At 40.0% G+C, this 23449-nt stretch overlaps 1 protein-coding gene across 6 annotated transcripts in view; it reads left to right on the top strand.

The window, feature by feature from the left end:
• The window catches only part of esrrgb (estrogen-related receptor gamma b), a 164709-nt gene that overhangs the window by 20694 nt on the left and 120566 nt on the right, over positions 1-23449 (top strand). For 4 of the 6 annotated variants that reach the window (XM_034699148.1, XM_034699154.1, XM_034699155.1 and 1 more), the window contains exon 4: positions 22657-22793. The exons of 1 other annotated variant lie outside the window; for it this stretch is intronic. The gene's annotated coding sequence lies outside the window, so the exon portion shown is untranslated. Of the gene's footprint in view, positions 1-22651; positions 22794-23449 lie in introns of those variants that run through there. One more of the 6 variants, XM_034699152.1, reaches the window with a different exon arrangement.

The following is a 23449-nucleotide window of genomic DNA, read 5'->3' as shown; positions in this document are numbered from 1 at the left end:
ATGTGTGCTCATGTGGTTAATTATAGCCATCATTACCACCTCTAAATGAACTGCCTCATCTGAGTGAAATTTGCTCTGTGTTTGCTCCACGTTCAACCGTGGAGACGCACGATATACAGATAAGGCTAAACCACTGAGACAAACAGAACTACACAAACACATTTCACTGTCTTAGGGATCAGATTTCAGAGAAGAGAAGGAAATTCATGAGCTGACTTCAAAGCAAAAGTAGTGAGTAACTAGAGCACTGATATAAATGTAGTGGAATAAAAAGTACAATAATTGTCTTCTGAATGTAGTGGAGTAAAAGTAATAAGTTCCCCCAAAAATAATACTCACGTAAAGTACAGATACTCAAAAAATGTACTGAAGTGCAGTACTCAAGTAAATTTATTCTGCTACTGTCCACCACTGATTTAAATGAGGTAAAGTGTGGGAAATTGCTGAAAATAATATCTTGATATTTTGGGGTATTTTGTCAAAAATGAAATTGACGATATTTAACATTACTCAAAAAATGTGAAAAAAATCGAAAAATCTAATTTGAGTTGGTTAAACTCTTTTATTGTACTTGTTAACAGTGTATTATATGTTGTTAATGACATTAATAAAAACAACTTACTAAAGAAAAACAACTGGGTAATCTAGTCAGTCATGGTCGACCGCTGACTCCCCAAGCTTTTCATATTCTGTAGGGTGCTTAATTTGCAAAATAAATTAGCCATCGTGCTGTCTTTGATTTAAACTGCTTTCCAACATAGTCTGCAGAGTGGAGTCTTTTGAGCAACATCTGCCTTTTCAACGCCAAACCACCTCCATGCAAGTGAGGATGATTCACATCCAGCAATTAAAACAAATGACGACTCTGAGGCTAGTGGTGTTTGTGTTTTGTCTCCTGGCGCAGTTTGATCACTCGCTTTTAACTTCAGCCATGCCGGCAGCTACGCTAGCTCAGCTTGTTGTGATATGTAAACACTAATTGTGTCCATGATGAGTGTGCACAGTGGTCTGTCCTACTAGGCCTGACCATACTCAGGCAATGTGTGAGGACTCTCAAGGCGGGTTTTGATTGTTTTTTGCTAATTGAGCAACAAACTTGATATTGCCTTTTCAATCATCATTAAAACAACAATTAAGATATTATCTTAGATTATACTGTATATTGCAGATCCGTAGCATCAGTTCAAACAGGACAATGGACTCTCAAGCGGCCAAGTAGTATGCTGCTGAATAATTTGGTTTCAACTTGATAAAAAGTGAGCAGTACGAATGTTATAAAGGACAACTCAAACTTGAAATTATCTTCAAAATAATGGCGATGACGGTGCATTTACTAGCTGTGTTAGTTAGTTAGCCAACTAGCCACCTGTTGCTTTATGATGTTAAGTGTAACAGGAAACCCTCCATAGACCAGCACTGGGTTGCACCAAAATGGATCAAATCAAATGGAGCCTAGTTTGAATGTTATTTCTAATTTAGGATGGAGTTGCTAACTTTTTAGAGGTTGAACCAGCTGAGATAGTTCAGACATAAGATTAAGTTACGTCTTAAATTTTACCCCTAGCTCTGCGAAGGTGTTAAGTCCTCTGTACAAGACTGGTTGTCAGCACTGTTTTCAAAGATGGGATAATTTGATGCATGAGGGGAAGCAGAGAGTTTTGCTAGCTGTGATGTGTCGGCAGTGGCGCCGTATAGGGGGGAAAAGTTAGGATGATTCTAAGGGCCCATGACTGACAGGGGGCCTGAAAATAATAGTAATAAAAAAAAAAATAATAATAATAATAATAATAATAATAATTAATATTTTATTCAGAATAAGATTATTAAAAAAATGGTCATGTTGTCTTCATAAAATGTATATCAGAGATCTCTACTTTATATTAACCCCCCCCCTGTCGGCATGAAATCGTACAGCCCAGCCTGAGTCGCTAATCAGCTGTGCCGCGCAGTCAGACAGAAGTTGCAGAGTGCGCTAAAGCCAGCTAAAGTGTCTGGAAAGACAAAGTCTGGGTCCCAGAAAAGGAGGGAAAGAAAGGAGAGAGAGGAGAGAGAGAAGAAAGGGCGACAGTATGTCACCCAGTTTTTCTCCAGGAAAGCTTGGTATTGTCCTTGAGTGGTTAAAATCAACCTGATACAGTAAATATTTGACTCCAAGAGGCAAGACAGCCAAAAAGGTAGAGTTATGTAAAGCTTTGACTGGGTCGATTGGATCCTGGAGCTGTGGTTACAGCAGTTGCACAGGGTTCTTGTGGCCTTTGGTGATGGGGCCCAATGTGATATTTTTTCATGGGGCCCAAAATCCCTGGCAGCGCCCCTGTGTGTCGGCAACATGCTTTCTGCACTAGATTGCATTAATAAAAAAACGTATGATGACACTGATTTTAACACGCACTTTTGTTTCCTTCAAGCATCATTATAAGTAAATAGCAGCGAGTAAGGCTGACTTACACAAACAGTTTGCTGGCTACCTTCCTCGGCCTCTGATGTATCATCTGATAATTCCTGTTTCTATGAAAAAAAGCAACTAAATGCAACACAGGTATACTTCCAATAAAATGATCCATCTCTACGAGTCTGATTAATGTTTGGGAAGATCTAAGCACACATTAAAAAATATAAACAATGTAGGTCTAAATTTTCAAGACATTGTAATCTTCCATATTTTGCTTTTACGAGATAAGTTACAGTTAGGGATATTTGGTTGCATGATGACTGTCTAGATTAAACATATATGTGTATATTAAGCTTTACACAACAGTCATCTTCCTCCTCTCCATTTCCACACTGTGATTTAAGAGATTAATCCCATTTTCCCCCTTAAAAGAAAAACACTACTTTGTTCAGGTTGATGTCTGAGTTTAAGATTTACATCTAATCTGATATGAGCCAAAGAATCCCAACTCAAGTCTGTTATAAATCTGTTCTCTTACCACATCTGTAGATATACTTGAGGCTCCGATGAATCTACCATGTGGAGCTAACCAACAACATACCTGAAAAACCTCCAAATTTTCCTGCAGTCTATTTTTAACTCCACATTTTTGGGGGTGTACTTTTGCTGAAAGTATTTTTTGGAACACATGGTGTGATTTCAAATTGGATAATTTGATCAGTTTAAAAATCCCAGTACAATCAGGGAATCTTATCTGCACTGTTGTTACCCCACCAAAGGTTCAGATGTGAAAAATACAGTCAATTAAGACTGCAGATACCGAGTGAGGGGCTTAGCTTACGATGAAAAGAAGAACCAGGAGAAAAAGGGGTCATTTTCTCACAGGGTTATTTTTAGTCCCTCAAAGCAGTACATTAATCATGTATCCTTTCACATAATCCTGTACCGTTGACTTGTACATACAGTAATAGATCTTCTCTGAAGAAGAAAGCTGGACATGAAATCAAATTCCTTTTACTTTTTCTTTGTTGTAAATTCTTGGCAGTAAGCTGTGATTAAATTGGCAATTGCATGGCCGAGTTCATGAACCTCCTTTAAGTGAAAGCTTCCAAAATGCTGACAATCCCAAAAAGCTAATTGAGAAGCTGAAATGAGAAGGGGTGCTGAAATGTGAGGGCTTTTTTGTCCCAGTACCCCCCCCCCCCCCCCCCCCCCCCCCCCCGTGAGACAAGAAAAACCTTTTTTCTACCCTTGTTGTAAATCAAAGCCAGATGAGGGGCTGCACACTCCTGTTCCCATGAGTAAAACAACACTGCTCATAGTCAGCAGCTACATGCTAGCGAAAGCCCAGAGACAGGACACTGCCGGTCCTCAGGACAAACCTGCACAGCCACATCCACCCTGTCTCTTTTTTTACTCTCAGTTCTGGCACTGTGCTCCATAACTTTTCAACGCTCCAGTCTGCAATTCAGTCTGCAATCTTTGTGTGGTATCCACTCCAAGTTGCATCTGAATAGTTGTGATTGATCAGTGCTGAGGGGCTGTGATTACGCAACACGGTGGTTTTTATCCCCTTTGATATTTTAGCTCCGATTAGCAAGATGACACATTTTTGACTTGAACATGTCAATAAAACCCCAACATGTGTGCCATTTGATCGCCTCCCAGCACAGCATTCTCTGTGTGAGGCCTAACATTCAGAGAGGGGGGGAAGGGCTGCATGGGGATTAATTTATCAAGTGCATCTGATAAATGTTGTTTGATAGAAATTGTAAGCAAACTATCAGGCAACCAGCAGACGCCTGAATGTCACAGCCACCCAGAAGGAAGGGGACACCTACCACTGCGGGGAAATTCATGACAGATACTGTTTACTTTCTGGCTCCTGCTCTGCAGTGTGTGGAGTGGGGTGGGGTGCTTTCTGAATATCACGGCGCTGTTTTGTTGCCTCTTCATCTTTGGATTAACAGCCATAATAAATCTTTGCTGCGTTTTCTAAACAAAGTGCCTGGGTTCATTAATTGTGGAACAATACAGATCACCAGCAAGTTCGTAAAATCAATGGGGAATCAGGAACCAGCTTCTTCTTTTTTTTTTACCAGACAGAGAGTGTGTAATTTTCTTTGCGTTTGATGGTTGATCTGCTGGCCCCAAAAAGCTCCTGTGAATCAGCATAATTTGTGTTGGTTTCTCCTGAGTGAAGGTATGAATTATGCCTGAGCCCCAAATTAAACCATTATATCATTAAAGTAAAAAATGATAACAGATGGTCCTGCATTCCCTTCGAAAGCAGTGGGCACTGAATATAGTTTAACTTACAGTAGTTCAATATGCTGAAAAACTGATTTGAATAAAGTAAAAACACTAATAAAAAGGGACAGCAGAGGGAGTGGCTAGGGTATTTTTGAGTTAATGTCCTTGCAAAGTAATGAGATGCAAAATCATTATCCAAAAGCCACCAGAGCCCCTGATGTCTGAAGTTATATCTTGTGCTTACAAGTTATTTTTAGCAACTCTATCCCACAGTGAGCTAAATTATTGATTTCTGTGTTCCTTTATCTTCTTTCTACTGTTACGTTTCCCCTAAATAAACCTGAATGACAGGGGTCAAGTAACAAAGTATTTACTTAAGTATAAATTTTGGGTATCTATACTTTACTGGAGTAATTATTTTTTCAGCCGACATTTACTTCTACTACGACTCCTTATATTTTCACGCAATTATCTGAACTTTCTACTCCTTACATTTTAGAAATAGCCTCGTTACTCTTATTTCATTTCGGCTTGTTTTCATTCCGGCTTGTCATCGTTAAAAAAAAACATTCATGTATATTGACATTCAAATAAAGGCTGTTGATAACATGCCTGTGAAGTTTGACTTTATGCACCTTTACAATACTTATAGGCAACTTGTCATCATATCTTCCGCTCCATGAAACACGTTAATGCTCAGTAGAACACATATATGGTTCTTTAATGTATTTGCATTGTACAAAAATGCGTTCATGTTCGGTCATGAACACGGCTGAAACAGGTGCAACCCAAATATTTTAACATTAACATATTAATATAACATTATAGTCATTATGGTCTCTAGAAACATGTTTTTTGGGGAGGTGGGGTAGTGAACTATAGGCCCCTGTGGTGCAGCCTAAGTAGTTTTGAAACCAGAACTTTTACACTTGTACTTGAGTAAAAGCTTGAGTTGATACTTCAACTTCTACGGAAGTCTTTTTAAACCCTAGTATCTATACTTCTACTTGAGTAATGAATGTGAATACTTTTGACACCTCTGGTCACATGGTGGGAAACTAATAATAACTGCACTTTCCAAACAAACAAAAACACTTTTATTTAATTGAACATACTAGATCCATACCACTATGACAAAGATACTTGTTGTTCTTCTTGTTCTTGTTACCCTGAGCTTAGAAACACACTAGGTCTCTCACAGCTGCCTGTGGTGGAGAAATAAGACAAAGAAAATGCTTCAACACTGAAAGCAATAATTAAGCTAAATGTGGGATAGCATTGCTGGATCACAGAGGTTAATGTTGCTATGATCTAGCTAGTCAAACGTAACATGGTAAACTACATATATCTTACAACAAATCCATTTCATAACAGAGGTTTACCCCAGAACTAGGGACTTTACCCCTGAACTATGTGCGCTTTGACCGGAGGAACCAGGGTCTAAATTTGGTTCAGGGGTAGTAAAAGCCCCTACTTGGGGGGTTGTACTTCTCAAAGGTTCTGGGATTTTGGTTGAACGTTATGGTGTTTGTGGAGTTTACACAGTTGTTGAAACACAGAGGGAGTTCCTGGGAATGCATACTAGTTTACTTTTTTTTTAAGATGTCAAAATGTAATAATAATAATAATAATAATAATAATAATAATAATAATAATATTTTCCTCAATACGTCACTGGACTGATTTGCACAATCTACCTTGGACTTCAGCCCGCAGTCGAAACGCAGACAACAATGGGGTCACAGGAACCTTTTAGTTCCGGGGAAAGTAGTTCTGGGGCCTAAAAGCCCCCGGAGCTCTTGGTTGAAATGCACCTTAAATGTTATGTGTTAGCAAAGTTTATCAGAAATCAACCCTCAACTATGACCAGCATATGTTACAAAATACCAGCCCCAGCGAAACACTCGTTAGAATACATTGTAAGCAGTCTTACAATCAAAAAGCTAATTACTGACACATAACTGCATTCATTGAACTCATGAAATAATCACCATAGCTTCATCAGCACGGGTGAAAGACTACTTCCCATAAGATAACTTACATGTGTGCACAAGATAAACATTATCTCTTTATGGGACTTCGGGAGCTTTGTCGAAAGCATTACTTGGCTAAAAACAAATGATTTTTGGATAAGATTAAAGGGATAGGGGGGATTCTTCTCTGGAAATTCCCTAACACGTTTCACCATAAGCTCATTTATAAGTATCTCTGGACAGCTTTATTTCCTGAGGAGAGGGAGGACTGCTCTTAGAACTCCATCTTTTATTTAGTAGCCGCCGATTCTTATCAGATTGTAATGGATGAAGTGAAATCTAAGACAGAAGTGGAGATTATAGCTGTCTTGGGACTTAAAACTAGTCAGACCCTGAAGTTCCTGCCTACATTTACAGCACTGATAAAAGAATGAAGTCTGTATGACCGATATGATGTAATCAAGGGAGGCGAGGGTGCAGTTGTTAAGGCTGAAAAGAAAATGCTGCTCAAGCTTAGGCAATGTCACTTCACTGAACTCTTATTGGAGAATAAAAAAATGGAGTTATCTTTAACATGCATTCTTGGAAATGTTTCCTGGTGGTGACCGTAAATATCTCGACTGTCAAAAACACCTACAAGAGGAAGCTTCGGGCCAAGTTAATTGCATGTGTACAGAAACAGAAGCTGTGAGAGCTTGTGGTGGGTAATGGCAGGTTAGATGCTGTGTCGTAGAGATTATAGAGGAGAGAGGATTAAGTCTCATCTGTCTCATCCTTATCTACTAAATTATGGAAACGATTCCTGAAACTCCCGTTACATTGAATCTGTGATACAGACAAACACAACCACTTTACAGTTGTATACTTTTAACGAACTGCCAGTCTGTGCAACATCAGTACTTTATAGACAAACACATTCTGCCCTTTGACTCACTATGACAAAGTGTAGCTTATCTTCAGCAGAGCATGTGATGGTATATATCTCCTCCGCCTCCCATACAACCTTAAATTAGCAGCGTTGAGACCATAAATTAACTGCAGAAGAGTTAAGGGTAGAGCAAACAGACTGCTTATGAATAAATTGAATCTATTCTTGGAAAGCTTTGAGTCACTAGAGTGATTAATTTCGGTTGTGGAAACAAAAATAAATCATTGAAATGCTAATGGAACCATGATTGTATACTTCTTGCAAATAGAAGTACCATCTTTAAATGCTGCTTCTTATCTATCCCTCTTTAAGATTTTACCAGTCATTTCTCATTGTGTTTTAAAATACACAGCTTTAGATTTTAAACACGTTTAAGCAGTAACCCTTACATTTAATAAGGTATAAAAAGAAACAATCATTGTAAGACTGCATGTATCTTTACTTTCTGACGGTACAGAACCAAATATTATTGTTTCTGTCATCTACATGTCTGAAATGTCCACAATATTTGAATAGTGTTTTAAGAGGAATAGTCATATCATTGCAGCCTATAATCTAAATGTGGCTCAGACCAAAAAAGGTTTTACTGCATAAGTCATACGAGTTTGCGGGAGGGATGCACGATTTTTGCTGATCATAATTTTCACAGACATGAAAAGTTATCTGTTATTACTGGAAGTTACAAGATTCACTTACGTTTCTTTCACAATACTTCACTGTAAATGTAATGGACATAGACTGTATATAAAATGGACGGAGTTGCTCTGCCTTTTCCCGTTGTACGGGTTTGAAGCCAAAAAACCCGTTCCACTGCACAGCCATTGTGGAGCCAGAGTCTGCGCTGTAGAGAATTTCTGTGGTTGCCAAGGTAATTTGTGTGTTTCCACAGTAACGAGCTCTGCCCTGCAGCGTAGCGTCACGAGATTTTATGGAATTTCCGTCTACAGCAGCTGTCAATCAAAGTGAATCCCCGTTTTTTAACCTCTAATAACTAACGAAAAATATTTTTTTTAGAAAAAAGAGGCCTTCAACACAAAACAGTCAAATAATAACTAAATATCACCACAGCATACGGATCTGAGAAACATTCGTGCGACGTGTATTTATTTTTTAAAGTTTGACTGCAGCCCCCATCCAAAGAATGGGGGAGACAGAGTTTTTGACCTATACTGCAGCCAGCCACCAGGGGGCAGGCGCTTTGCTGGAAGCTTCACTTCCAGCCGAACGAGCTGCACCCCTGGTAATGGACTGTTGAACGTTTGTTACAACTCCAACACAGTAGTTAGCAGTAATGCAACTAATAACTGAGTGCCACCCGTCATATATGGAAAAAAGGAGAACGTTAGCGCTGTGCTTTGTGGCAAATGCTACGTAAGGGAGACTGATCTGCTGCAAACTGAGACTTTTTCCAGAATCAGTACAACATCCATCCAGGTAGTTTTGGCATACTGCAGAATTTGCTCTTGTTCACATCCTGCATACTACATACTGAATTTTGGCCGAATCAGTATGTACTGCTAATATAGTAGGCGCTTTTGAAAACAGCCATTGTCTCTTTTGTTACATCCGTGATATTTCTGCTCCAATGGGTAATCCGATGTTCCTTCTGTTTTTGCATGCAAGCACTAAGTGGAAGACAAAGGGGTTTTGAGTAAATATCATATTAAATATCAATATCTCTGGCTAGTTGTTTAAAAACAGATATCTAGCCGCATCAAACTGCTCGTGGAAGTCCTGATACAGATCCAGGAGGGACTCCTATCCATTCAATCCAACACTCTGCTTGCTAGCAAACAAACCACAGAATACGAAGACATCCTGCAGCTGGAAACTGCCTGTTTGGCCTCTGTTGTTTTTGTTGCTATCACAGATACATTTGAGGTAAATATTAAAGCATGAATAAATACTAGCTCATCAATAGTCTGCAGCTTCAGAGAGTGCATGTAGCAATACTGTCATAAGGTTGATTAATCCTACAAAGTAAATGTGCCAACGAGTAAGTGAAAACATCGTGCCATAAAAATTAAATTAGTGAATTGAGAAATCCATTAAAACAGCTGAATTACTCAATAAATATCCTCTAGTGGAGATGTTATTTGTTATTCCATCTTTGGAAATTTTAATAGTAAAACGATTGTTCAACGCAGGGTGGGTCTCTGTTTTCAATTACACTGATTATGTTTGTGGTGCTGAAAAGATAAAACTGTATTTAAATGTTAATCCGTGAAATAAGAGAAACATGTTAGTCACTGGGCTGGAGAAGTGGCTGTTGGACAGCCTGCAGCTTGACTACAAGGATGTTTGTTATTTGCCTCTTGCAAACATAACAAAACACAGCTGATCAGCTCGGTTTACAGCCGCAGTGAAACCACTATTTAATTTGGAAGGAAGCACAAAGGGAAATGGGACTAAGGGTCTTGAGATGTAGGGGTGAAAAGTAGTGACAGAGGAAGAGGACGTCTTTTTTTGGTATGATTATGTTTGTATTTTGTCATCTGGACAAATTAGATTATCCACGCATCAGAGAACAGAGAAACGGGACCATAAACAGTTTGTTTAAGGGTGTTTAATTTCCTCTGAAAACACCTTCATAAGATAGGAGAACACTTAAGAGTTAAGCTCCTTGTGAGGCCACTTTCATCAGCGGACGTATTTAAGAGGGCAGCTTGCCAAGTCCAAACTTCTTTTGTGTTGTGTTGGAGCCTGTAGGGGGAACATAAGAGGGAACTGCCCATATTAGCTTTTGTTTACAGTGATGACAGGATGTGGCTTGAAAACTATGCTATGTTTGTTTAAGTATCATAGTGACTTACGGATTATAAATCCTACATGTGTGAGCCAGAAGATTTCTCTCACACAAGCAATTTTATCTGATTTTGCTGCTGCATGAACTCCTAAGTCATAAATCTGTGTTGCAGGAAAGGAGAGACACTGCTGTTACTGCTGTTGCACCTTACTTCTATGAGAATATGATATATGTTGGGGATCCAAAGTTGTTATAACTTAAAAATACATTATTAAAAAACATTTAGAATAATGTTTATAATCTACAGAAGCTTAAGAAACAATAAGATACCAGTAGATGTGTTTTATTGTATCAAAGCTACACTGCTATCCACTAATTCAACAATGACTTTGGAGAAGACAAAGAATAAAATCAACAAGCTTCATGAAGTAAGTTTAATTTTTCTTTCCAGGATGCTTGTTTAGCTCAGATGATAGAGCAGGCACTCTATTTATAAAAACAAAATCATTGCCACACTGTTTGCTGGTTTGACTGCTGGCCTGTTACCATTTGGTACTATTTCATCCACTCTTTCTCTATCCCAAATTTACTTTTTTTCAGCCCTATAGTAATAAACACAAAAAGGCCAAAAAAGCTGAATTTCAATCAATCAATCATTACGCCAAATCACAACAAATTTTATCCCAAGAGGCTTTATAAACAGAGCAAACCAAACCATACTCTGTTATATTATTAACAAAGACGGAACATCAAGACAGGATAAAATCCAGCTCCATCTTACTGACAGGACTCAGTCTGATCTCATCTTAATCCACCATGAGCAGAGCACTTCACTTTGCAACATTTAGGCTATGTTCACACTGCAGGCAAAAGTGACCCAAATCCGATTTTTTTGGGGTCAAGTGACCAGGTCAGATTTTTCAGAGGCAGTGTGAACACTCAAATCTGGCCCAAATCTGATTTTTTCAAATCAGATTTAGACCACTTCCATATGTGGTCCTGAATCAGATACAGGTCTGATTTTTTTCAATGCAACCTCAGTGTGATCGGCCAAGGCGGATACGATGCGCATTTGATACTTTCACGTCACTTTATAGAGACACACGTCACAATTCTGCGTGGCGGTAGCCTTGCAAAAACGGAGGATAGCAACGATGGAGCAAGTCAATGGAGGGACAGTGATGTCTTGGACCTTATAAATATAAGGGGTTACACTTCCATACAAGCAAAGCTTGAGGATTCATACCGTAACCTGTTTTGTTTGAAAGTATATCGAAATAACTTTTGAAACAGCTGCATGTGACGTCATTGTTACTGTCCTTTTATGCATGCGGTGCAATTCAGAGCCGCAAACAGTTCACACTGGAATTGGATACAGGTCACATTATAGATGGTAATGTGAACAGGCAAACAAATAATCGGATCTGAGCAAAAAATTGGAATTGAGCATTAAGCCTTGCAGTTTGAACGTAGCCTTAGAAAGTTACAGCGGCAAGAACAAACTTCCTTTAACAGGCAGAAACCTCCAGCAGGACCAGACTTATGTTAGACAGACATCTGCTGAGACCGTGTTGGGGTTGGAGAGAGATCGAGAGATAATAGTGGTGAGACAGATAGTGGTAGTTGTAGCAACTGGAGTCTAGCACGTCCACAGCAGCAGGCAGTCTACGACATTGACTCAGAGGAACCTACAAGACATGGGAGCTCAGGGACTCAAAGATCTATGGTTAGTAACTTCAATGGGACAGGAAGAGTTAAAGTAAGTGACAGGCAGACAGACGGAAGAGAGGGAAAGACAGGATCCCAGTGTTTGAGTTCCCCCTGGCAGCCTATAGCAGCATAACTAAGAGCTGGTCTAAACCTGAACCAGCTCTAACTATAAGCTATATCAGACAGGAAAGTTTGAAGCCTACTTTTAAAAGTAGAGAGGGTGTCTGCCTCCAGGACTCTGACTGGTAGATGATTCCAAAGGAGAGGTGCCTGATAACTGTAAGCTCCACCTCCAATACTATTTTTAGAGACTTATGGTACGATGAGCAGGCCTGCATGATGGGAGAGTAGTGTTCTGAAGCGGTAATAGGGCACTATGAGCACTTTGAGATACAAAAGTGCCTTACTGTCACTTAGAAACTTAGAAAATATTTATCTCAATTCCATGAATCCTAATTTCGAATCACTAATAAATCATGTTGCCAAGGATTAAGCAACCTTCTAATCTTGGACAGCCACTGTTGTGCTGCTCAGTTGCTAACTTATCTGGTTTCCTGGACAAATTCAGCTCTTACAGCATGATTGTTTTTGCAGCTCTTGTTACAAATGTCATAATTGATTTCAGACACATTCAGCCAAGTGTTTCCTCTTCCACTGTTTATGTCAGTGTATTGAGTTCTACAATGGAACTGAAATAATGGTTAGAAACACATAAGTATGCCACAATTTTCATTCTTCCAGTCATGGGTCGTTACCAAAAGGTGAAAATTGCTATATTAGTGTTTCATTTACCACATTTTATTGAGACCTTCAATCGTCTCCCAGCCTCTGCTTCCCTGTTGTTTTTTAATGCATGTTTCATGTTGTATAGTGCTAATGCTGTTAGTTTTCTATATACAACAGCTGTCTTTCTTGGACCTATTGATACTAAATACTTTATTTCAGACCCATAGGTCCATATCAGCAGTATTGCTATGTGTGCACTTAAGATGAAACCTAACTCTGACGTATTAGGGCCCAAACACCACTATAGCCTGTACACATAAGTGCACACATATACCACACTCTTTGGCGGTTGAAGGCACACACACACACACACACACACACACACACACACACACACACACACACACACACACACACACACACACACACACACACACACACACACACACAGACACACACAAAAGCCTTGTGTGAGACGTAGAGCAGCCCGTCGCCTATGGAGTTCTGCCAGCCAGAGGAGTCATGAGGTCTCGTGCAGATTAATGGGGAGGCACAAAGCAAACATGTTTCTCATTGACTTTGTGGACGAACAGCATGTCTTTGCTTCTGCTGGTTACTCGGCAACACACAGACCCAGGCTGAAATATTGTGTTACTAATAGGAGAGTAATTACAGCGTTATTAGAGATGTACAACTTTTACTTTTTCCACTTTTGGTGAGTAATGTTGGCGTTCAGTTGTGTGACTATGGAGAAAAGCCAAGTGGTGCAGTTTCTTGTATCCACTGGTAACTTGATGGTAATGTCCTGTTTGAAGCAGCTGAACAGTCAAATACCTAAGTTATGAAATACTTATCTTCTCTTGGTAAACTGCAGTGGACACAGTTTGTTCCCTCTGTTACAGAGTTACAGGGAACAGAGAAGTACCTTTTGTGGATAGAGAGAGGGATATTTTTTTTTATGGGAAGATTTTTCTCACTTGTGTATGTGCTTAAGATCATGGGGGAAAAAAATCTGATTTGAAAGTGACGCTGCTTTATTCAGTGCTTTGACCCATTTTAAATACCCAGTCAGTGTTTTGGAGAGAACATTTGCAGACAATACTACTCCTGCTTTCAACATCAGTAGCAAAGAATAAGTCAGGAGTCCTTACCGTAAAGCAAGCAGAATGCCAACTATCATCATGCAGAACAAGCAGCAGCAAGGCTAACAACCTGCCCAGCCCTGACATGCTGACATGTCTAGAAAATGCAGAATTTAAATTATGAAACTTTATAACATTTCATCTGCTGGCCCTATGGATGTAATGCAAATATGTTAGTTGTTGTTAGCTAGCGTTGTATGTTAAATTACTGAAAAATTGATGATACTATATGTTGGGTCATGGTATGATACCATACAATGTATTGTGATATGATACGGTACAATGTATTGTGATATGATACGGTACAATGTATTGTGATATGATACAATATTATACCATACTATACGATACAATATGGTGTGATACGATACTATACAATACTATACGTTGTAATACGATACTATGCGATACTATACGTTGTAATACGATACTATAGGATACAATACCTTGAAGTCATAGACTGTATAAATAATGGACGTAGTATCCGTGATGTCACCCATCTGAACTCTGTTTTGAAGCCAATCGACGGCGGCAGCCATATTTGAAATGCGGAACTCAACCGGGCAGAGTGTGACGTAGTGTGAGCCTCCTAGCCAACAGCTATGTGTTCCCGACTGGGAGTCAAGACAGTCATGTCCTTATTTGGGCAAAAACTCGGGATCTTAATATCTTCTGAACCGTCACGTTAGAAAAAAATTCACCCCCCGTACAGTGTGTGCCGATAGAGAGATAAGCTACGTAGAGACAAGACGATTTTTGAACCAGGCTGTAAACATGTTTATTAATGCTGCAAAAATCGTAAAAACCATAAACCATAAATCGTTAAACCATACTATACGATACAATACGCTGTAATACGATACTATAAGACATGATACATCGTCATATGATATGTTGTGATACGATATGAGTTATGAGATTAGATTTAAGTAGACAAGATGATATGAGAATATTCGTGACAATGCTACACGGTACAGTACACTTCTGTACGATACAATATCATACCATACCGTACCATATGATACAATACCATACCATACAATATTGTTTGATATTGTGCAATAAGCTACAGTACATATTACAATGCCCTTTCTAGTCCTTTTTGAATAATTTTCTAGACTGAAATTCTGCAAACATTTAGCTTCCTTCAGTTCTTCTGACATTTCTGTGTCAAAACACCCTAGTGTACTCACTTATACTGATGCCACAGGTAGACATTTTCTGTTACTAGTGAAGTTAACTGAACAACTGTGTTGGAACTGCATCTACAGTCCAGCTTCAGGCCATGCACATGGCTGTGCGTGCGCCTATTCAAATGTGCACCATGACAGGTGGGCTATAAAGGACCCTTAAACTGCAGCTGGAGAATTTAATGCATTTTATATTAGGTTTTATTGCAAAGGTGTGGGACATAAATTTGTTTAAAATAACTTTGATTGCTGCTGTATCCATAGACAGACTTCCAGGAAATACCTGCTTTTCATTCGTCCTGTTTTATTCCAAACTGTACTGTATATGAAACACCCAAAGACTCTAGTCCTTCTATAGGCCAAAACTGGGTGCAAAACATTTTAATGACCCCTAACTACACATGGTACAGCACTGTACATTGCCTGTGTTTAGACTGATGGTATTTTCATATTTTAATATTTTCCAAGGCAGGGTCATATGAAAGAGAAATCAGAGACCTCTATTCTTAGCATTTCTTCCATCTGCCAGGGCCTCTTGCAGCTAATTGACTCGCTGACTTTAGCCTTTGTGTTCTTTAGCCTTTATCCAAGTGGTATAAATCTCTCCCCTTTTTTGTGGGGAAACCACTGCATAGCTGTTTTCACCAGTTTGATTCCCAGTGACTGTGAGAACTAAAGTATGCCCAGACAGGCAGAAAGATAATAAACTCAGCAAACCACTTTATGTTTTCATTCTGCAGCGTGCGCAGCAGGCAGGCACCCTGCTGACACCGTCTCTTTAACCTGTTTGAGCGAAGGCAGAAGTATGTAAGAGTCTGTCGAGGATTTGATCTCCCTCATCAATCTGGTTTACACTTTCAGGATGAGTTCTGTGGAGCAGGCTGTTTTAACCATTACCTAGAGGGAAGTCTACCAAAAAAAGGCTGCACAGGTGTCTACATGAGTTATCATGCTCTTTTTCTCACAACCCATATGAGTGCATGTATGAGCGCAGAAACACACCGACCCAGTAGAACACACAAACTGGACATATGGGATGCTTTAAGTAACACATGGACGTCCTGCTTTACCCTCACTCCTCATGTTTCCTTGAGAGTTTATATAGTAGTTAGTAAAGCATAAGGACCTATAACTTGATGTAAATTTGAGAAGATGTTTACAGCCACAGAGAGACAAAATAAATGAGCTAGGGGAAACTGAAACCCCTCCACTGGCAGGGTTACACAGATCTCCTATAGAAACAAGTCTGTTTATCATATTATTGTCGGGAAATTTTTTTTTTCTGATCTGGGCCCCAATTCTTTTTTTGGCATTTTTGACTTTATTGAATAGGACAGCTGAAAAGAGACAGAAAAAACTTGGAGTAGACAGCAAGAGAAGACATGCAGTAAATGGTCAAGACAAGGAGTTGAACCAGCAACCGCTGCAATAAGGTCTATAGCCTTCATACATGGGGCGCACGCTGAAGCCGCAATCCTAACGTCACTGATCTAATTTTGTAATTTTCGTAATGAAACATCACAAACTGAAAAAACACAATTATATTCATGTTTTTCTAAATGTCAAAATGTAGGTTGTTAATTTCAAACAAGATGACTTTGCCTCCTGTCGTCTGGTTTCAGTCAGTCTTTACAATTTTTAGAATACACCTGAGCACAACCGGGAAAAATTGCAAGCAGTCATTTCACTTGTACAGCACTGACCTGATGGATCTTTGATGTCTTATCAAGTGGCAACCTCCGGTCTCAAAGTATGAAGCCCATGCGGAAGTGTTGTAAACTGCAATTCATCGAGAATCCACTTGAGGCTGGCTTCAGAAACTCCCGGAAACCACATATCAATCAATCAATCAATCAATCAATCAATCAATCAATCAATCTTTATTTGTATAACGCCAAATCACAACAAACGTTATCTCAAGACGCTTTTACAAACATAGGAGGCCTAGACCACTCTATGTCAATATATATCTAATCTATCAGAATATATATCTAAAAAAGAAATGTTCATCAAAGACGACAGATTGGCCATAATCCTCCTGTCAGCCACCACCTCCACAGGGTCCAGGACTGAGCTGGCCTTCTTCCCCAGTGTTCAGTCTTGCTCTCCTGTATCCTGTCCGCCAGCAGGTTTAATCCTTCCAATGTGTTGTTCCTGTCCGGTGTTAGCTCTGTTAGCATGATGCTACTCTGCCAGTATTCCCTCTGGTGCTGGGTTAGCTCGTCCTCCTTATCGTAGATAGATCTTTCATAGACATAGACTGCAATTCAAAAAAGACGATCTTTGCAGCATTAATAAACATGTTTACAGCCTGGTTCAAAAAGCGGGTTGGCTCTACATTGCTCATTTCTCTATCAGCACACACTGTATGGGGGTGAATTTTTTTCTAACGCGATGGTTCAAAAGATATCAAGTTTTTGCCCAAATAAGGACATGACTGACTTGACTCCCAGACGGGAACACATAGCTGTTGGCCAGGAGGCTCAAACTCCGATCTTTACCTCACACTATGCCTGGTTGAGTTCCGCATTTCAAATATGGCTGCCACCGTCGATTGGCTTTAAAACAGCGCTAAGGAACAGATGGGTGACGTCACGGATACTACATCCATTACCCCACGCAGAAGTGGCCAATGGGAACCATGAGCATGATATACTTGTCGATGTGTCCTTGTTGCACAGCAATGCTCTGCCCAAACGCTTGAGGGCAGTGTGGTCTCTATGATAGTTGAGTCTTCTGTTTCCGGCCCTGCCACATATTCTGGTATTCCAACTACCGGATTTCGGGGCGCTTGTGGCCTAGCGGTCTAAGCGCCACACATACAAAGGCTACAGTCCTTGTCACAGGGGTCGCCAGTTTGATTCCAGGCCGCAAGCATTTCCTGCACGTCTTCCCCCGCTCTCTCCCCACATTTCCTGTCTCTCTTCAGCTATCCTATTAAATAAAGGCAAAAAGACCAAAAATATAACTTAAAAAAAAAGAAAAAAACAGATTCCAAATGTATTAAGTGAATTTAGAGCTTACACATGTTGCTGTTTATCATACAGTAATTATTACATGGTAGAATAGAGAGGAGATGTCTTAGGAGATGAAATGCATGGCCAATGTGCGGCGATTCCGGAAGTGCTGTAAATGCAGGAAATGCATTCGGACCAATCACAGGGCCTAATGTCCGCGGTGTTTCCAAGCATAGTTACATTTTGGAGGAGGAGCATGTCAGGCTACGCGAAAAGGCTTCTGCGTTGAAAAAAGGGCTATGCAGACCTAGAGCACAAATTCAATGCAGAAATAAGTTACTCATCTGTAAGTTAAATGTGTGTCTTAGTTAGGGGACAGGGTGTGATGTCAGTCCCATGGCTCCTCCAGTGCATCTCTCAGCTGCACCAGGTCAGCGCTCAACCGGGCGATATTTTGGCTTCTCATCTTACAATGAGAGGAGGCTGTGAGAAGCTTTGCATTACCCCTGAACTGGCGTTTGGCCCTGCTGTTTCAACAGTGAAGGCGAGAGCTTTGGTGAGGGCGACTTGTATAAAGTATCTGTGAGAAATTTGATCTCGGAAGTTAAGCTTGAGTGACAGATAAAAATGTGTTTAGAGGCTTATCTGACTCCAGAACTCGGGTACAATGGTTGTTACACACTAGACAGGATTTGAAAACACTTGAAAGTTATGACAGCTGTATTTCACATGAATGAAGGGCTGCATTTTTTCAAGCAGGGTTTAAGTCCCCATGCTTCCTAAGAATATCAAAAAGAGCAGGGCTGCATTGTCAAAAAGTAGTTCCACTTTATTTTCACTTTATCTCTAAACCAGCAGTCCTTTTATGCAACACAAGCTCACACACTTGGCTTGTTTCTTCACAGAGTGAAAAAGTTTCACATGATGTGGTATCCTGATTTAAAGGCTGTGCAAATTATAATCTCACACCGTCTCCGTTTTTCTCTCTTTCTCACACACTCTCTATTTTCCCTACCTCTCTGCACATGCACACACCATCCCTCTATTATTGGAATACTGTCACGGAAACACACACTGTGTTGTAATATAATGCTGTAGTTTGATCCAGACCTCCCATTCATTTGTTTAGCTATAACGGTCTATGAAGTTGATATGTGTTTACATATTTGTTCACCCCTTCACTCTTTTCCAGTAACTATGGCCGCTGGCTTGACTCGTATATGCCTCTCTCCTTGTGTGTGTGTGCATGTGTGTGTGTCTGGTGTGTGTATGCTCTTCCCATTGCTGAAATTACACAACTCTTTCCACCCTGGGTCCTGAGAACTGGTCTGATGTGACCTGATGATTTTATTGCTGCAACAGTCCTTTTGAGGACTCTCTCTCTCTCTCTCCCTCTCTCTTGCACTCACTCACTGACACACACACACGAGCATACTACACACACTCTTACTTTCCCTCTCTCTCTTCCTCTCTCACTTCCCCCTCTGATTTTTTCTCCCTCCACATCTGTTAATCTGCTCAGGGAATAGCAGCAGACAGAGTTTTCCAAACCTCTGTGCATTTACGTGTCGTGCAATTCATCATTGGTACATTTTGGACGAGACCAAGTTCTGTGAAAGTCGGACTCCAACACAGAAACGGACCCTGAACTGAAATCAGATTTCAGTTTGCTCATCCTGGAGTAGTAGCTGGGTGCTAGAAATAGGTTTACTGCAGGACTGGGGTTGAGATGTTTGATTACAGTATGTTCTTAACTGCATTCTCAAACCATCTATGAGTGTGTTTCTGCAACATTTCTCTTGCCTTTAATTATTTCAAAAGGTGCATAAAAGTATAGAGGCAGGAGAAGACAATATAACTTACTTTGTGGGTTCATGTAGGTTGTGTGGCTCTCTGGTCTTATTTACTCCATCAGTCCCTCCAGGAGGTCATGATGTCGCATTTTCAACAATTAACACACATTTAACCAGTCATTATGCATAATGTGCGACCTGCAATTTTCTCACAAAACTGCAACTGTTCCTCAGATTTGACCGATCAAAATGACTATTCACAATAAACTCACAACTACACTCACGTAGAATACACATGATCAATTTGCCCTGAGCCGTACACTATAGCCTTGTTCCTCACTTGTTGCCAACCCTTGCCCCACAAGGTTTGAGTTATAAACATGACTGGATGATATTGACATAATAAGGGAGAAAACTGTTAGAAAGTGGCGCTGCCAGGTACTGCAGTATGCTTTGTGCAGCGAAGCAGCTACTCGCAGAAAGCAATGGACACAACACGACATGACGCATCCAACGCCATGTCAAGTCAGGACACGACAGGCCATGACATGACATGACACAACATGATATGATGCATCCAATACCACACCTCACCTCAAGTCACGTCAAGTCAGATATTGAGATTACGAGTCCTCTAATGTGAAGCACAGCTGACTGGGAACACTGTAGCAGTTGGCTAGGAGGCTCTAAGACCACCTCTTTACGTCACAACTGCTCGACAGAAGCAATATGGCTGCCGCCAACGATTGGCCTCAAAACAGCTCTTCAGAAACAGATGGTTGACGTCACGGATACTACGTCCATATTTCATACAATCTATGGACACAACACGACATGATGCATCCAACACCACACCTCACCTCAAATCGCGTCACGTCAAGACTCAACGTGTTACGACACGTCACAACAGTACTTTATTGTGGGTATATTTCCCCTTATACGTCCTGATAGCACTTTATACTGAATGTCTGTAACTTGATGAGCATGTTTCATCACTCAGAGTAAGTATCACTCTGCCAGGATTTCGCTGTCTGTACTTTGTATCCACTACGGGGGCCAGAATGAATCCTTGCATGAATAGAAAAACATGAGCCAAGCTACTGCATGTGTTTGAAGAGGGCCTCTATCGCTAACCCCTCAGCCTGCTTCCATTAAAAAAGAATCTGTGGAACAATCAGCTGTATTATTTTACTCTCACTGGGACTCTACACAGTGAAAAAAACGCTCAGTGTCTGTTGTATTGAAGAATGCAACTGCAACAGCAAAAAGAAGTTGCTGAGTGACCCACTGTATGTACAGAACCCTTGCTGAGTTGAATTACTTAGTGTTCCTGGCAGGGAAAAATAACAGAATTAAATGTAACCAAGTGGGATGACTTGTTCTGCCCTTTGCTGAAAGTAAAAAGTCAATCATGCATGGAGCGCGGCTGCTCTTTACCAGTAACGAGTGTTTGTTAGCACAGCGCTGTCTGCAAAGCCATTAAAGCCCCAACCCCTGTTTTTCAGACCTCGTCCTGCCCTCTGGTCTTTGTGCTGCCATCAGGGTTCATCTCTGATTGGTTGTGACAGTGAACAATAACGGGCACACAGAGAAAGGGAATTCTTTCTGGCCACTTGTCAGTCCGTGTTATCTCAACCCAGTGCTCCCCAGCCCTGAGCAGACCCCAAAATCTTTGCAACTGATTCACTAAAAAGGATGCTAGCAGATCTTTAATAAAGACTTTATAATGTAAAATTGATGGCTATGCATACAAAATATTAAGTATTGTTTTAAAGATCAGTAATAAACAATTCATATTAATTAATTCTGGGCAAGAGTTAAGGAGAATCAGACTGTTTAACCCTTTAACAAATAACAGTCGATGTAGAAAACAAAGAGTGTGCAGCTAGAAATGCCAGTGTTATAAAGATTTATGAGTTTTTCTTTTTAAAAAAGATTTCGACAACTTCACTTCTTTGTCTTGGTAATATATGAATGAAGTGCAAAGGGTTTCACCTTCCCACAAGCTGAAACTTCAGTTAGAAATGTCAATGAATTATGATTTATTATATCTATTGTGGTGGAGACTCCGCTTTATTTAAAAAAAGGTTTGAGAGTCCATTGGATTTATCTTCTTTATGGAGCTTTAAAGGACAAAGTAAATGTTGTTTTTGGTGGGGAATAAACACCTTCAAAGTGGTACCAAATGTGTCTTAGGTTTATGTGATTTATGCTAACCATTTGCTGAAAAAGGGGGATAAAGACATGTCTGCACATTAATATGTACTGAAAATAAGAGTAATTGCATTTTGCCTGGGAAAGCTGTTAAGCCCCAATCCCTGAGAAGGAGAAGTAGAATTTATTACTCAGTGAGAAAAAAAAAGCGTCTGCAGGAAACAGGTGCGACTGGTGAGACTCGAGCAAGAAAAATTATGTTCATATGGAACCAAAACAGATTGTTAAAAAAAATCTGTTTAAATTACATTTCAGCATGGCAGACAACCAGCGGGTAAAATAATCATTTCCTAATTTGGAGTTGAGCGTTTGAACAGATCAATTATATTTGATTATGTAATAAATGCAATGGCTGGATATATTCTTTAGAGGGTAAAAAGAATGGATCAAACAGGTTTTGCATGTTGTGTTTTTAATAATAATCACGACCAACAAGTCAGTCAACAAAATTGCTGCCACAAAGGTCACCTTAGTGTCATCTAAACATGACTCAGACTGGGTGAGCATCAAACAGTACAGGGATTCAGAATCACTCTCCAGGCTCTGAGAAAAAACAAATGAGGTCTAACTGTACATCCAGCCACCATCATGTCACGACTTCCCCCTCCCTCCTCATTTTTCTGCTCCATTAGGGCTTCACACTGTTAAAAGGCACCAAAACAAACAGAGACGGAGCAGAGGGAATGAAAGGCTGCAGTGTTTTGGGAACACCAGAGTCCGGACTGCACATGTGATTTTCTTGTCAGCTGGCTGGAGTGAAGGGTGACAGGTGAGTTGATAGCACAAAGGGTTTAAAAGACAAGTAAACAGCTGCTTTTTTAATCACCAGTTACATGTTCACTTCCTGTTAATGTTGGCGTGAAAGTGCTCTGATTTAACCTTTTCCTTTTAATACAAAAAAAGTTAAACATATACAACTGGTCAAACTTTGTTATTTCTGGACACAGGAGTGGTAGATTCTTTCTCAATCACAAGGAAATGTTACCACGTTTAACAATAAAAGCTTTTCCACTATAAATAAAGGGAGATACACATTGATTGTATGTCCCAGTTAGTGAAACAATCCCTATATGAAAAGTTGTATAACAGACCGATTCTGCTACTAATGTAAAAGAAATCTCATAAAAACCTGTTGCGTAACACATGTTCTTTTTCCAGCGTATTCTTTGATGTCCCAGGAATACTTTGAATCTGTTCAGGATGAGGACTTCCAGTGAATGGCAGTGTGCTCATGGCTAGTTTCCATCACAGTTCTTCACTTCCTCACAGGTTCCCCCTCTTCTTCTTTTGTCCTCTTCTCTCTTCTTCTTCTTCTTCTTCCGCCATCCATTCTAATAGACGCACCGCAAAAAAAAAAAAAAAAGGCCACTGCTGCCGGCTGGCCAAATAAAAAAAATAAAAAACCCAGCTTGGCTCAACTTTTCT

This window comes from Notolabrus celidotus, chromosome 13, assembly GCF_009762535.1.
Source record: "Notolabrus celidotus isolate fNotCel1 chromosome 13, fNotCel1.pri, whole genome shotgun sequence".
Classification (NCBI taxonomy): Eukaryota; Metazoa; Chordata; class Actinopteri; order Labriformes; family Labridae; genus Notolabrus; species Notolabrus celidotus.
Note: the sequence above shows the minus strand (reverse complement) of the source record. Positions and strands in the feature narration are given on the sequence as shown.